The 13,095-nt window shown below is 37.6% G+C and overlaps 1 long non-coding RNA gene across 1 annotated transcript in view; it reads right to left on the bottom strand.

Annotated features, from left to right (window-relative positions):
* The window catches only part of LOC145528964 (uncharacterized), a 174,294-nt gene extending 161,642 nt beyond the window's left edge, over positions 1 to 12,652 (bottom strand). The window contains exon 1 of the long non-coding RNA XR_014070822.1: positions 12,513 to 12,652. This is a non-coding gene — a long non-coding RNA (uncharacterized LOC145528964). The remainder of the gene's footprint in view (positions 1 to 12,512) is intronic.
* Positions 12,653 to 13,095: the final 443 nt, after the last annotated feature.

Raw genomic sequence — 13,095 nt, 5'->3', positions numbered from 1 at the left:
GGGTTTATAACTCTTAATTTCCTTTTTTCCTTCTATCTACTCTCTATCTACTCTTCTATCTACATTGTATAGTAGGTGTTCCACCAACTATATGACAGTTTCCTAAGTTTACAAATAAGTGGGCAAGGGAAATAAAGTCAAATTAGAAGTTATAGATTCTAAATAATTTTATTTTGACTCTGTTCTAAATAGATTTTAGTTTTTGAGTAAGGAGCTATCTAGCTCAGCTAACATATCTGAGATTCATATTAGACCAGTATTTCAATTCCTACTTAATTCTCTCCATCTCTACATTTCTGCTCATCTTCTCTTACAAAAGTAAGACAGGAAGAGTAAAAATAATATCTAACTCAGGCTTTTTGTATGAGACAATTTCAGGTTTTGAAGGGTGATCCATTTATGGAACAAAAGAGTCTTAAGTGAAATTGAACAAGAACAGAAAGAAAAATAATACAACATTAATCTGAGTGTAATGAATATTCAGAGGATGATCTTTAGCTTCAATTACAGAAAAAAATAAAACAGTGCTCTACTCATCTGCTTCTAGATGCATCTTGGTTTATTGAATAAATTATTCCTGAGTCAAGCACATCAAATGTTAGTTAACAGTATTCACCCTCTGAGTTTTCTCCTTAGATAAGGTGAGCCCATTTTATAAGATCAATCAATTCTTCTAAAAGGTGCAGGTTTTTTCTGTTGTTATTTTGTTTTTCAATTTCCTAACTATTGCACAGAACTTCCTTCAGCTGCTGAATTCTCAAAGATTCAGCATGACTCCTTCTTCCTTCTTTCTTTCATTAACATTTTTTGGGCACCTATTGTGAATAGTACTTAGGCCTTGTAGACATAAAGGTGAAAAAGACATGATTCTTAAGAGATCAGAAACAGATCTAAACACAGTAACATTAGGGAATTTATTCACTGCAGCAATGATATTGACCAATGTGCTCAATGAATATTCATAAGGGTGCCCAGGACAAGCAGACAGGAGATGCAACTAACTCTGGCCATCGGGCTGTGAGCAGAAGTAAGACATGCTATTTCCAGGCCAAAGTATTTAATTACTGGTGTGAGACTTTTCAGCAAACTCCTTCTTGTCTAGATGAGAAGAAGCGACATGGTCTAAATTGTGCTGTTTCAAAGTGGATAAAAAGTCATCAGCCTGGGTTCACTGGTGATTGTATAGAAATCAGATCCCCACTGACCAACACTGTATACCAGCCATGAATGAGAATTGAATTTCTGTTGCTGTAAGAAACTTCAGGGCTAATTTGGGACATAGTATAGCCTATCCTATTCTGATTAATACCTTCATAATGTGGGTTAGAGACAGGATATAATGATATCATTTTGGGTCTTACTATGGGGGCTTCCCTGATGTCTCACTCAGCCAGTAAATAATCCACCTGCAATGCAGGAGACCTGGGTTCGATCCCTGGGTTGAGAAGATTCCCTGGAGAAGGGAATAGCTTACCCACTCCAGTATTCTGTCCATAGAGAAAAATCCCATGGAGATAGGAGCCTGGCGGGCTACAGTCCATGGAGTCAGAGAGTTGGACATGACTGAGAGACTAACACTTTCACTTTCATGGGTTCAAAACTATTTTTAAGTATTTACCACATACCGTCTCATTGCCTCTTCACCACAATCCCATGGTGTAGATATTATAGTTATCCTCATTTTACAGATGTGTCAACTGAGGCACAAGTAGGTAATCAACTTTTCCCTGAATAACTATAAATGCTGGGATAGGGAATTAGGCCTAGGTCATCTGTCTTCAAGGTTCATGTCTTTGAAAGTGAAAATGTTAGTTGCTCAGTCGTGTTTCACTCTTTGCAACCCCATGGACTGCAATCCACCAGGCTCCTCTGTCCAGGGGATTCTCCAGGCAAGAATACTGGAATGGGTAGCCATTTCCTTCTCCAGGGGATCTTCCTGACCCAGGGATCCAACCCAGATCTCCTGCATTGCAGGCAACTTCTTTACTGTCTTAGCCACCAGGGAAGCCCACATGACTTTTAGGACTATGAAACTGAAAACTTAAATATGTGTACAATTGTACAATGGAAGTAAAAGACCTTAAGGTTTCAATTTTGAATACTTGTATTACCTATTCCTTAGGAAAATACTTATTGAGAACCCACTATGTGCTGGCCACTGTACTCAGTGATGAGTTTCAATCCTGGCCCAGTTGCTTGATGACAGAATCCTCAAGAACCCATGGGAAATGAGGCAGCTGCAGGGACGACTCGAAACCTCCTGCTTTCCAGAACAACCTGTGCTGAGGCACCAAGGAGGTACCCTAGATTCCTTGCTGGCTCAACAAATCCCCAAATATAAAATTGTCATTAGAAAATAGTGACAGTTTGTCGTTTGTTTCTACCAACATGCTGCTTCACTGTCACTACTTTCCTAACAGTCCAGCTCTCATTTTCTGCTCACTGTTTAACACAATGGTCTATACCTCACAGAGTTTCAAATGACGATAGGCTGTTTTGTTATACTGTAAATCCATCTATGATCACAGTAGTTCAATTGATATTTACATTTTACAGTATAATATTAAAATTTTCCAAGTGTTCAGATTAATTCTAATGGGCAAATATTTAAGTAAATCATAATTGTCTCAAAATTAATTTTACTAACACTTCCTGTATATGTAACAGAAGACATCTACTGACTCAATAAATGGTGACAGCTATTAAAACTACATTTTTATTTCTACTATTGCTTTCAAGAGTTGTCCCGTTTTCTGGGATAAAGATTGTCTCATTTAACTTGAAATGTTGCTAAAGTCTTAGCTACGTAAAATATGTGTGAAGGTTTTGAAATCCTCCCATCCCTATTACCTACCCCTCTGGGATGAAAATAAGAAAAACAAAAAAAAAGAAAGCCCAACAAAGCTGCCTCCACTTGGCTTTGAGCCAGGAAAGAACAACAAAGCTTTGGTTATTAAGATTATCTATAGCCCTGAATTACTGTGAGAAAGATGGAACCTAATCAGGGGACAGTCTTTTGTTTGCTTAGAAAAACCACATCTTCACCCTCAATGGAGTCCTTACTTATGACAGTACTAAGGAGAAGCTGGAGGTATGAGGTAAGGATCTACAAGATGGGAAAAGACCAAGATATTGTAAAGAAATGAAGAATGACTGAGCTCCAGGCTGATTCAGAAGCAGGAAATGGTAGCTGAGGAGGTAGAGAGACTGTTTGGCGAAGGTCTGCTAGCACCAGGAGCCTGCGGACTGGATCTGAGGAGTTTGAGGGGAAAAGTAGTGTCTAATGACACATTGCATCAACTGACTCATGATGAGGGGTGAGTGTAAAGCCATTCCACCTACACCATCTTTATAAAATATTGCTCATGAGTGTCTCAGTGCACCTTTCTAGGAAGAGGGCCTGCTTCATGATACGGCACAGGAAGAAAGCCAGGCTTCTCTCAGAAAGTTGAGGTGAGGGCTACGCCAACAAACCCTGCCATCAGAGGTCACTTCCCTTCAGCCCATAGACTTTATTAAAGGGAGCAAACTTCCCTTTTGATTGGTTCCTTCATAATCCACACCTCACCTGGGCTCTGTCCAGGTCTACTGTATTCATCCAGTTAGAGTTTTCCTTCTCTGAGCAGATTGGGAAGGGGGGTGACCAAAAATAAAAGGTTGAGGGAATTTTCTTCAAAAAAAAAAAATACTGTTATTTCCATTGCTTCAACAGCAAGACATCTAGATATTATAGACGTTTATGACATTGTGTCTTTCAGAAGAAATGAATTAGACTCCTTTCTGTTCAGTTACTAAGTTGTATCCAACTCTTTCTGACCCCATGGACTGAAGACTGTCAGGCTCCTCTCTCCATGGGATTTTCCAGGCAGGAATACTGCAGTGGTTTGCAATTTCCTTCTCCAGGGGATATTGCTGACCCAGGGACTGAACCCATGTTTCCTGCATTGCAGACAGATTGTTTACCACTGAGCCACCTGGGAAGTCCTAGACTCTGTGTGGTAAATATAAAAATAAGACATATGATACATGGGAAAACAAACATTTAGCTTAAAAAGAGAGAAAGACTAGGGCAAGAAAAAAAGAAGAAACTGCATCTTGATTCAGGACAATCATAGATAATTATAAACTACTGATTCAGTTGTGAGAGTAAATTATTTCTATATGGCTGGAAATCTAGAAAGCTGTCAAACTAGCAGTTAGCATGCCACTGACTATTCTAGACTAAAACAGCACCTGCCACCATTAAGTGAAGGGATAAGAGGAGGAAGAATGAAATACTATTTTTATCCATAAACCATATTCTAAACAGCATATTAGAACAGACAAAGATTTCCTAAGGTAGGTATAATTATGTCCATTTTAGCATTGAGGAAAACTGGGTCTTAGGGAGATGAAATCAGCTTGCCTAAGGAAAGTAGCTAGTATACTTTTCAAGAGTTACTGAACTCTTACTCTATGCCAGGCTGTATACAAGATCAGAAAACTTTCACTGTAAGGTGCTGGATAATAAATATTTTAAGCTTTGCAAGTCATACCATCTCTGTTGCAACTACTCAACTTTGCAGCTATAGAGTGAAACCAGCTCTAGGCAATACATTAAAGAATGAGAGTGGCTGGTTCCAATAAAACTTTATTTGAAAAAGCAGGCAGCAAGTCAGATTTGACCAGGGGCTTATCAATGTTCTAGAGGATGGGGACGCAACAGTGAGCAAGTCACCTCACTAACATGTCAGAGTCTATTTCTTAAAGGCACTGGTTTTCTTCTCTATGCTTTGCTTAGACAATGCCTCATCTCCCCTCCACCCCCTCAAAGAAGAGCTGAGATTTTTTTTTTAGTTAGAAAGGTTTAACTGAACACATTAAATATTTGTAAAATCGCCCCATCTGTACACTGGTTCTTTTTCATTCATGCACCCTTGGGGCCCTGTAACTCATCCAATTTATGGATTTTCACTTTCTCTCTGTCTCTTCTAACAGTTTCCCATCCAAGTGCAAATATCCTCCTAGACCATTTTCTATTAAAGAGAGCCACATTACAATTTCTGGAAGACACATTATGGTGCGTTTATTAGACTTCTCTTCAGGGGACAGTGATCTCAGAACATATCAGAATTTATGAGGTTGATGTATTTGATTAAACTGCACCACCCCTGCAGCCCCAGGCCTGGATTATCATTTCACTGTCAACATTCTCCAAGTCTTGATTTCGACATCCCTGTCATATAATTGCCCATCTTTGAGCTCAGCTTCTCTGTGAGGATAGGGACACCTTAGAGAATTTTCTGGTGTCTCTGAGATCCTATTTTGAATATTCCTTCCTTTCCCCATGTTAAAACAGATAAAACATTTTGAAATTAATACACTTTTTTTGGAAAATTATGTTTCAGTGCTCTACAATCTTTTATCTATAATTTCCTTTCTTAGAAAGGGAAACACAATCGAGAGCGATTTTTAAATGAAGTTTCTATTATAACTATGATATATTATTTGCATGATTGCATGATACCTTAATTTCAGAGGTTTCTTAAATTACTTTCCAATTTCACAGCTTCCCCTGAGGGGAAAAAAACACAAATAACAATAACAACATGAAAGAAGTGATGGCAGCTATCATGTATTAAGTACTTAATAGGTACCACAGACTATATTGGAGAAGGCAATGGCACCCCACTCCAGTACTCTTGCCTGGAAAATCCCATGGGCGGAGGAGCCTGGTAGGCTACATTCCATGGGGTCGCGAAGAATCGGACACGACTGAGCGACTTCACTTTCACTTTTCACTTTCATGCATTGGAGAAGGAAATGGCAACCCACTCCAGTGTTCTTGCCTGGAGAATCCCAGGGACAGGGGAGCCTGGTGGGCTGCCATCTATGGGGTTGCACAGAGTCGGACACGACTGAAGTGAGTTAGCAGCAGCAGCAGCACAGACTATATTTAGTACCATAAATATACTGATTTTTTTAATATGCAAACAAAAACACTAGAAAATTCATGAGCAAAATATAAGAACAATAAGCAGCTTGAATGGCAGAGCTGTGGAGAAGGACAGCGCAGACTTCTCCACTGCCTTCCTCAGGTGCTTCTTACATAAAGTAATACCTAGGGTTCGAATTTTACTAGCATGGTTCTGGTTTTTAGGTGTGGGGTCAGTAACTATTTTGAGCAGACTTTGTCTGGCCACACTGACTGCTATGCTAACTTTCCTCACTTACCTACAAAAGGTGAATTGTTCATCTAAGTCTCCTAAGGATCCACTTCTATTTCTTGGTTTATCTTTTGGTTTTGGTCCTTGGGTCCAGTTTCTTCTTATGCCACTTGTTTTTCTAGGATACCAGAGATTATGGACAGGAAACTAAGCTAATAAAGCTAATATTTCTTCTGGCAAAATAAAAAAAAAAAGGTGTATTGTTCCAGATAGATTTGACTTTTAGAAATCAGAATTTTGAGCTAACCTATTAAAACCAGGGGCAAACTCAAAGCAGGTTCTAGAGAGTACTAAATATATGACTTGATTACAAAGGAAATAAAACCTCATTCCTAGAGATTTTGAATAGATGTGGGTGGGATTCAGGAGCATACTTTTTTTTTTTAAACAGAAATTTCTAGTGATGCTGTTTTAGGTGGTCCTTGACATCACATTAAAAAATATGAATCTAAACAGAACTACTGAAACTGCCTTTCTTCATTCTTTTACTCTCTGCTAACCAGGTCCTCCGATTCAGTCTGCTGGGAGGGCTTGGCCTGGTCATGTCAAGGTACTGCTTCCTTCCTAAAGCTTGTAAACAATATAAAAGTTATCAGGTTGAGACAAGAGGCTGACTCAATATCAACATACAAAACCTTTTGTATTTTTGTATTTGGGTCATTGACTGGAACAATCTAAGTTTTGACCAATGCTTTCCAAACTTTCTGAACTATCAACTTTTAAGGTTCATCTTAATTTTCAGTCCTGCCTACATTCTTGCCCAAATACTGGAAGAACACTTACACCTTGCATGTTCTCATACTATTGGGTTGGCCAAAAAGTTCGTTTGAGTTTTTTCATAAGATGCAATGGAAAAATCCAAACAAATGTTTTGGGCAATGCAATACATTTTTTTTTTTTTTTTACAGGATTGTGGGCTATTCTTCAAGATTTGGTATCTGAGTAGACTCCCTCCAGACTATCATATGCTCCATCCATTCCCAATGAGAGCACTTGTTCCCAGGTTCCTTCTCAAATCTAGAAATATCCCTTATTCCCAGCCTTGAATTATGTTTCCTTGCTTGTCTACTGGCTAATGCACATCTCCCTTAGGACGTCCCAAGAGATCCCAAACTCATCATATTAACACCTCAGACCTGAGCCCCCTTCTGAGTTTTTTTCAAGTCTATTTAATTTTGCTGTCACTCATTCAATTAGTAATATTAAACAAACAGAACAAATACCAGGTTCCATCACGTAGTTCTTATTTTTTCTTTTTGCCCAGCATCCACTCACTCACCAACCAACCCCGATTCTATATTATTTTAAAGCTAACCCTTCTACTTTATGCCTACCACAGATCCTCAGTTCAAACTCTCAATATTTCTCAGGCTCCAGTGCCATAGGGTTCTCTCTGGTCTTTCTCTCTGGCTCCAGTCTCCCTCCTCATAATTCTTTCTTTACATTGCAGCCTGAATGATGTTATAAAATCCAAACCTTATCATGCTATGCTCTTATTTTCTCCTTAAGACACATTATATTTCCATACTGCCAAAATAATAAATTTCAATATCCATACCATTAAAAAAATAAATATATGGCCTAGACTCTGGCAATTTATCCAAACTGACCTTCATCTCCACATATATCTAATATATAAAAATCCGCTTATAATAAGCGAGACAGAATAAGAGACACAGATGCATAGAACAATTTTATGGACTCTGAGGGAGAAGGTGAGGGTGGGACGTTCTGGGAGAATAGCATTGAAACATGTATATTATCATATGTGAAACAGAACACCATTCCATGTTCGATGCATGAGACAAGGGCTCAGGGCCGGGGCAATGGGATGACCCAGAGGGATGGGATGGGGAGGGAGGTGGGTGGGGGGTCCAGGAAGGGGAACACATGTAAACCCATGGCTGATTCATGTCAATGTATGGCAAAAACTATTACAATATTGTAAAGTAATTAGCCCCCAACTAAAATAAATAAATTTATAAAATAAATAAATAAATAAATAAATAAAATGAAAAAAAAAAAAAAAGCACTTAAAGTGCCCAAAATGTTTCTAGCCTCTACCAGTCCAACTCAAACTACCATTATATTTTTCTGGCCCTAAGCAAGATCCTCTTCTTTCTTCCTTCTCACCTCCTAAAGATATTCTCCACTTGATTCCCCTCAAAGTGAATTTTAAAAGCATAATTATCATGCCAGTCCTTTGCATGATTCACCAGTGGCTAAACTAGGAATTAAAAAAAAAAATCCATACTCCATCCTTGATCTATAAAGCTCCATATGATCTGACTCTCACCTACTCTCTGTCCTCCTCTTTCCATTCTCCCATTCAAATCACACCAACAAAACTGATCTTCTTTCTGATCCTCAAATGAGCCAAGCTCATTTCTGCTTTAGGGACTCTGCACTTGGAACCTTCTTGTAGCTTTCCCTTCATGTATATGCATGGGTGGTTTCCATTTATGGAGGTTTTGATTGTCACTCTATTAGAGAAGCTTTCCTTGACCACACCAGCATATGTTGGCTGTGCTCACAGTAACTTCATATCACATATTTTATTTTGTTTATGGCATTTCTTACTATGGAAAATCACCCTTAGTTAATTAGCTTACTAATTTATTTATGCCCCTTTTCCCACACCCAACTATAAGCTTACCACAGACAAGGCACTAGCTCTATATTTTTTGTAGAATGTCTCAATGATTTTGTATGTTATTTTTCTGTTTGGAATATGATTCTCCAACCTGTCCACTGATCACTTGACAGGCTCTTTCTTGGTCACGCTTCAGTCCTTGGTTTCAATAGCTCTTCTGTTGGAAAGTTCACTCTTTACCATAAACAGAGTGGCTCTCACCCAGCTCTGACTCTGCTATATATATAGCCCATGCCTTTGTAACAGCATTAAACTGTTTCATAATTGCATGCATGCCCTTCTTTCTAACTAGATCTCCCTGATAACTGCATCTTGTTCACCACAGTATCCTCTGCATAGTACAATGAATTTGCTGCCATAATCTATACCATAGTGTAGATAAGACTTTGTGACACTGTGATAATCAGAGTGATACAGGCTTAAAATAAAAAAATAAGGTGAATTAAAGGCTCACTCTGTATGTATGTGGTTATATGTATATTGGTATGTGTTTCTACTTTTAATATAAAGATGCACAGATATGTAAAACAAGGATAATCAAGTACAATCATTTAAAGAAATTCTGTATAATTGTTCTCATTATTTAGAATATATTTTTAAACATATTTGATCATTTACTGCTGATTCTACAATTGGTTGTAGTTTACTCATCTTGCTGATTTTGATTTGTGAATGTATATACTCTTTTAAATTGATATATTTAGTATGAAGAAGTAAGAGTAAGAATCAATTAATATATAATACTTAGTTCATATAAGGGGCTTTAAATTAATTCCTAATTGAATAAATGAATAAAAAGATTCAGTGGGGAACTAATCACTGGGTTTCAATTATTTCAATGTTTATGAAATCTATTAATGGATAAGAAATAATGTCTTTCTATGAATGGTAAGTGTACCCTTGCATCTACATATCTATTAAGCTTCAATTACCTTTTCTTTTTGGCAGTTGCATTTACTATATTTATTTTCAGGAAAAAACAACTTTAACAATCCTTAAGAGAATCATGATCAAGTCTCTCTGTTGGTACTGCCAAAGAGCTGTAAAAAATCCTTTATCACCCCTCATTATATGGACGAATAAACTTATTTGGGCATTTATTTACTAACTTTTACCGTTTCTTTAGTTTTCCAAATTCTGTTTTGAATCCCTCCACTGTGTCAGCAAAATGACCTTGGAGTGGAGTTGCATCTGCAAGTTAGATAAAGCCATAGAGATTATTGCAGTTCATTCAGGTATTTTGAATATCTGTAAGATATTTGATAGAAAAAGAAGAGAGAGAGAAAGAAGAGAAAATGCAAGACCTCAAGAAAGAAGAAAATGAAAAATCCAGTCAAATGATTTACCTGGTTGGAGACTGAGAATAAATCAGGAATTACATTATATAAAAGAGGCCAACCCCCTTCTTAAAAATTTTGCAGCCCATGACATCTGCTGCTCCAGTACCCTGTCAATTGAGCTAAAATCACTAGATAAAACCATAATTAATGGAAAAGAAATTGGCTGAGTGGCCATTTATGGTCCAACCCTAAGTAAATTAGAATTAAGTAGTAATGATTGAAAAGAGCCCCAGATAACATACATGGCAATGGTGTTTCTGACTAGGAATATATCTTTCAATCTCAAAAAAGACATAATTCAAGAGTAAAAGGATTTAATAAAATCAACATTATAGTATTTGTAATTATCTCAATTGATTCTAAGAATTTGCACATTTAGGCAATTTATGTCCCTGAAATGCTGAAAAGAACTTAGTCTATTTATGTGATAGTCTTGTATAACTTAAAAAGTGAAATTAAGTAATTTACATGTGATTTTAGGCTGAAACTTGAGTAGACTTGTGTGCAGTTGTAGGAGACCAAAGAGCATATTTTGGTTCACTAATCATCAATGTTTAGTTTTTCAGCTTCACAATAATTATTTGGTGAAAAGAAAATTTTAGTGAAGTCAGTTATCTAAGTAAACTGTATTACTTTTATAATTATATATCTTCTATGACACTGCATAGTTGTGGCTAATGAAATCATCTATTCCTACAGTACAGAAGTAGCGTCTTCCTTTGCCTCAAGTCAAATAACTTGCCCAGAAACTTAAGAGTGTAAGAGTAGGTAACTTTTCATTCCAATTTTAAGTGATAATGACATTGATGATAGCTATTTTTTAATGCTCTTATTCTATGCTAGACAGTGTGCCAAGTGATTATATATATATATATATATACACACACATACACACACACACTCATCCTATAAGATAGAATGCCTCTATTTATAAATAGTCATTCTTGCTGCCTCTATTTCTAAACAAAGAAACCAAAGGAAAAAGGAGGTCAAGTAATCTGCTCAAGTTTACACACCTAACTAATCATTTTGGGAACTGGAAATTTTACTCAATAGTTTTGCGATTTCAGAGTAAAATGCTTAATCTTTGCAATCCAACAATAAATGGCAATGCCCCTCAATCTTGTTTATCACAAAAGCATTTCTCTTCAAATATCAGAAAGAAATGGAATTTAGCAAATCAAATTAAACTGAAGGTGTATTTGCTACTAGATTTCTTTTTTAACAGTGACTAATAGCCCTCTTTTATCTTTTATTTCAGTACAGATTTTCATATGTTAGCTGTGGTTAAAATAAACCCAAAATGGAATGCCTTTGAAAAATAGAAACTGTATGTTATTTGGTCTCAAGAAATTAAGATATACTTTGATATTCCTTTTGCCATACTAAATTTAGACAAATTCATGCAGTTCCTTTGAAAATCACTAAAGGACAAAGAGATTGGAAGATAAACTCAAGAAAAGTAAAGGAGTTGAGTGGAAACAGCTTTCACTTCAATCAGTTATTCTGGAAACCTCAAAGCTGTCCATTTACATCTCTCCAGATCTCCAGTTGTGTCAGAACATTCCCAGTGCAAATGAACATCATAATCCAGTAAGCGTTGTCTAAGTGTTGTACCTTTAGCATTCTTTAAATTTGAAAGGACACAAGAATGTTTCTGGGGACAGAATATTAAGACTTCTTTGGTGGGTTTTCAGGTGGGCTGATCCCTGGAAGGCAAATGTAGTTCTGATTGAAATGAGGAAACACCATCTGCCTAGGGCTCAGAACCTTAAGAGAGCAAGGGACCAGGCGTGTCATAAACATGAACATCAACCCCTCCAGGGGACAAGGCCATCTGGTTCACTGCAGACACATTTGTCAAAAATTACAGGTTCCACAGGTCCTCATTGACTCTGTTGGTCTGTGCTGTGTTTAGAATGTCATACTGTTCAAGGCTAGCTATATGGCTCAGAGGGTGAGTAAGCTTTCCTAGGGTGCTCCAGGCTCTTTCCCAAAGTCAATGAGTAAAAGGCAGTAAATGAGGCAAGTGAATTTTAGAACAGAGTCCTTACGTGATTCAGTCCCACATCCTGGGCTGCCCTGGGCCATGGCCAAAAGCTTCCTGGTGTGATCAATACACCTGGTCTTAAAACACTCTATTTTTAAGACACCCTTTTAAAATGCTTATTTTACTGACTTTAAAACCCACTACAAATTAGTTTCCACATGGAAACAGAGATACCCACTTCCCCACCAAAAATATAACAAGGTTGTTCCTGTATGTAAACAAAGATAGTTACCGAACCCCTGCCTCCATCACCATCAACTCACAAGGGTCAGAGGAGAGTGGCCACGGGTGGGTGGAAGTGGAGAGAGGCCTCTCCCAGCCAGATGATACTACTCCTCTGCTGACCTAGAAATGCTGCCCAGGAAGTTTCCTGCTTTCCAGTATCTCCTCTTTCGGCAGGAAACTATATAGAAAGAATAAGACATGCTTTCAACATTAAAACCAGCACTTTGGACAAGTTTGGGGGGGAATTAAAATCACGCATGAGTAGCTAAGGAAAGTATTATTTGAATGGTGGACTGGGGCCTTGGTCATCCAGATGTGGGAACTCAGAGAAAGGAAATCCCAAGACGTAACAACTTCATAATTTCCAAATCATGGTACTTGATTTGGGAGTGCAGTACAACATTAGTCTTGAAACTTCATGTATACAGGACACGACACTTTCAACACAGCCCTGAGGACTGGTGCTGATTAAGGGAGTTTTCTTTTTACGAAACACATGACTTGAGAACAGTAATTAGTAGATGTATTAGTTTTCTATTACTGCTGTACCTAAACCTAATCATCACGACTTCAATGGTTTCAATCAACACAAATCTGTTTCTTAGGATGCTATAGGTCAGA

Source organism: Giraffa tippelskirchi, chromosome 1, assembly GCF_054371585.1.
Source record: "Giraffa tippelskirchi isolate mGirTip1 chromosome 1, T2T-mGirTip1v1.2.pri, whole genome shotgun sequence".
Classification (NCBI taxonomy): domain Eukaryota; kingdom Metazoa; phylum Chordata; class Mammalia; order Artiodactyla; family Giraffidae; genus Giraffa; species Giraffa tippelskirchi.
Note: the sequence above shows the minus strand (reverse complement) of the source record. Positions and strands in the feature narration are given on the sequence as shown.